Here is a 3,235-nt window from a genome sequence, read left to right on the forward strand (position 1 = left end):
AATTACATATATCTTTTTTATTTTTTAACATCTTTAATTTTATTTGTTTATTTTTTTAAAATATCAGACCATTTAACAATTTATGTTCGATCAAATGAGTTAATAGTTAAATTCGTCTTTGAAAAATCACACATTCTTCAAATTAGTCCTCAAAACGTAAGTCAAATTGGTCTTTTCATTAGTTAGATGATAACGGCTGATGACATGTTATATTAAGTGCCACGTGGCATGATGACGTGGTAGGTTAATATCACGTGTCACAATATCATTGGTTGATGTGTCAGGTCAGTGACACCTAACATGCCACGTGTCACTTGACGTGTAAAAAAATTATTTATAATCAAAATAGTTTTTGAAAATTTAAACGTAAGTCATTTTCATTTTTAAAATTTTAAAAATTAATCAAATTAGTCCTCATATAATTTTTTTTATTTTTTCATAATATTAAATTTAAAGTATTTTTAATAGTACTAACTTTAATATTATTCCTTAATAAATAAAATTTTATTTATTAAGGAATAATATTAAAGTTAGTACTATTAAAAATACTTTAAATTTAATATTATGAAGAAAAAATAAAAAAAAATTATATAAAGACTAATTTGATTAATTTTTAAAATTTTAAAAATTAATCAAATTAGTCTTCATATAATTTTTTTTATTTTTTCATAATATTAAATTTAAAGTATTTTTAATAGTACTAACTTTAATATTATTCCTTAATAAATAAAATTTTATTTATTAAGGAATAATATTAAAGTTAGTACTATTAAAAATACTTTAAATTTAATATTATGAAGAAAAAATAAAAAAAAATTATATAAAGACTAATTTGATTAATTTTTAAAATTTTAAAAATTAATCAAATTAGTCTTCATATAATTTTTTTTATTTTTTCATAATATTAAATTTAAAGTATTTTTAATAGTACTAACTTTAATATTATTCCTTAATAAATAAAATTTTATTTATTAAGGAATAATATTAAAGTTAGTACTATTAAAAATACTTTAAATTTAATATTATGAAGAAAAAATAAAAAAAAATTATATAAAGACTAATTTGATTAATTTTTAAAATTTTAAAAATGAAAATGACTTACGTTTAAATTTTCAAAAACGATTTTGATTATAAATAAATTTTTTATACGTCAAGTGACACATGCCATACTAGGTGTATTGACTTCCCAATTACCACAATTTGGTCTTCCAAATTTAAGAAAGTGCACCTTTAAAACCGGAGGAGAACCATCGAACCGGCCGGTTTCCGGTCAGTTGAATCGGACAGAGAACCGACCGGTTTAAAAGAAACGGCGTCGTTTTTGCTAAATTTGCTTACTTTCCCTGTTGGTTCGGAAGCTCCTCCGTTTCTTTCTCCCTTTCTCCCTCCGTTTCTTTCATTCACATTTCACAGAAACTCAGCCAAAAAACCCTAGCACTATAAGCCTACACCACCGCCGCCGCAAGGAGTGGCATACTGCCGCCGTCCGTCCGTCTATCTAGCTTCCCTCGTGCTCCGAGTCTTCAACCCCCGTTCGTTGTCACCGATCGCAGCTGCTTCCTCGAGCTCGGCGTCCGTCGTCTTTGTATGCTCAGCCGCGCTCAAGTTTGCGCTCAAGTTTGAGCTCGGCATACTTCCTTCGTTCGCGTTCTTCGCCGTTCAAGTTTGCTCGGCGTTCACCGTTCGCGTTCACTCGCTGTTCACCGTTCGGGTTCGCGTTCGTCTGGAAGCCACGTTGCCCTGCTTCAAACTCTGCGACCAACCCGCGCGCTCCACCTAGCCGTCGAACTGCTCTCTTTTGTCGCCGCAGTGAGTTCCCTAAACCCACCACCAGACAATACACTCACACAACACCAATACTCTGCTTGAAACTCTGCAACTTCTTATTTCTATTACAATAAGTAACTATTTGATTTGGCAGTGGTTTGGATTTTTTTCATAGACTGAATTAAAGTATACAATAGTTATGTTCTCTTCTCTATCAGATTGATACTAAGCTTTGAATTCTCTTATTTCGTTTCAAGTTTACCGCACTCAACATGTTTGATGAAATGCCTTAACCATGTTTCGGGTTGGTTTTATCATTTCTAGCTTTTAGAAACTTAGTTGATTGCATGTGAAATTAGAATAATTGGATCTTAGTAATTAGGAAATTTTAGCTGCACAAATAGCATCTTTGTATAAAACATATTAGCATGATGATTCCACTTGTATTAGTGTTCTTCTGGTAAATGTTAACGGTTAGTGTGAACTTGTTAATTTGCTAATTGTTCTTGTGTTGTTGTTCTGTTGTTCTTCTGTTATTTTTATTTTATTTTTTGTTGTTGTGATTTTCTGTTCTTGAACCTGTTAAGTTGATAATTTGCTAAATTGTTGGGCTGCTGTTGCTTTAATTTGCTAAATTGTTAGGTTTCTGTGATTTAATTTGTTGGATTTTCTATTTAGGTCTTGTTCTTGTTTATTTGCTAAATTGTTGTTGTGTATTTATTCTTGTCTTTGAGATTCTTGCTGGATATTGGTGATTATTGATTTATTATATTCTTCATGTTTTCATTGTTTTCTTCTTCTGAAGGAAAAAAAATTCTGTTTTCATTGTTTTGTTGATTGTTTGTTTTGTTTCAGAAATTAATTTTTTGTGATCAATGCTCAAACTCTAAATGCTGTTCTGTTGGTTTTGCAGTGTTTGTTTTGTTTCAGAAATCAATTTTTTGTTATCAATGCTCAAACTCTGAATGTTGTTCTTCTGTTTTTGTTTTGTTTCATAAATCAATATTTTGTGATCAATGCTCAAACTCTGAATGTTGTTCTGCTGTTTTTGTTGTTTCAGAAATCAATTTTTTGTGATTAATGCTCATACTCTGAATGTTGTTCTGTTTTGTTTTAAGGCTGAGTTTAGAAGAGGTGATTGATTTCTTAGTGTTGTTTTGTTTTTGTTTTAAAGTTGTGTTGTGTTCAATTTTCATTTTGTAGGAAATTCTTTGAGGTATATAAGAATTAAGAAGGAATACTATTTTAACGGTATTATTATGTTGATTCTGGTATGCTACAAGTTTGAACATAGAATTGAAGAGAGAAACCCTTTATTATTTTATCATTGGCCTATTTTTGGCATTGAATATCATTGTAGTTTGTTTATTCATAGAACTAGTTGTTTATGATCCCCTTTTGAAGTAAAAAAATGCAGTAGAAGAGTGTTTAGAACCCGTTGCTTTATTCATTGAATTTTTGAATTTTT

General features: G+C 29.5%; 1 protein-coding gene across 2 annotated transcripts in view; it reads left to right on the forward strand.

Annotated features, from left to right (window-relative positions):
* The window catches only part of LOC107625720 (suppressor of mec-8 and unc-52 protein homolog 1), an 11,810-nt gene continuing 9,941 nt past the window's right edge, over positions 1,367 to 3,235 (forward strand). Inside the window, exons 1-2 of one of the 2 annotated variants that reach the window (XM_021117799.1) lie at positions 1,367 to 1,809; positions 2,971 to 3,018. The gene's annotated coding sequence lies outside the window, so the exon portion shown is untranslated. The remainder of the gene's footprint in view (positions 1,810 to 2,970; positions 3,019 to 3,235) is intronic. The other variant, XM_016328424.2, reaches the window with a different exon arrangement.

Source organism: Arachis ipaensis, chromosome B01 (assembly GCF_000816755.2).
Source record: "Arachis ipaensis cultivar K30076 chromosome B01, Araip1.1, whole genome shotgun sequence".
In the NCBI taxonomy this organism is placed as follows: Eukaryota; Viridiplantae; Streptophyta; class Magnoliopsida; order Fabales; family Fabaceae; genus Arachis; species Arachis ipaensis.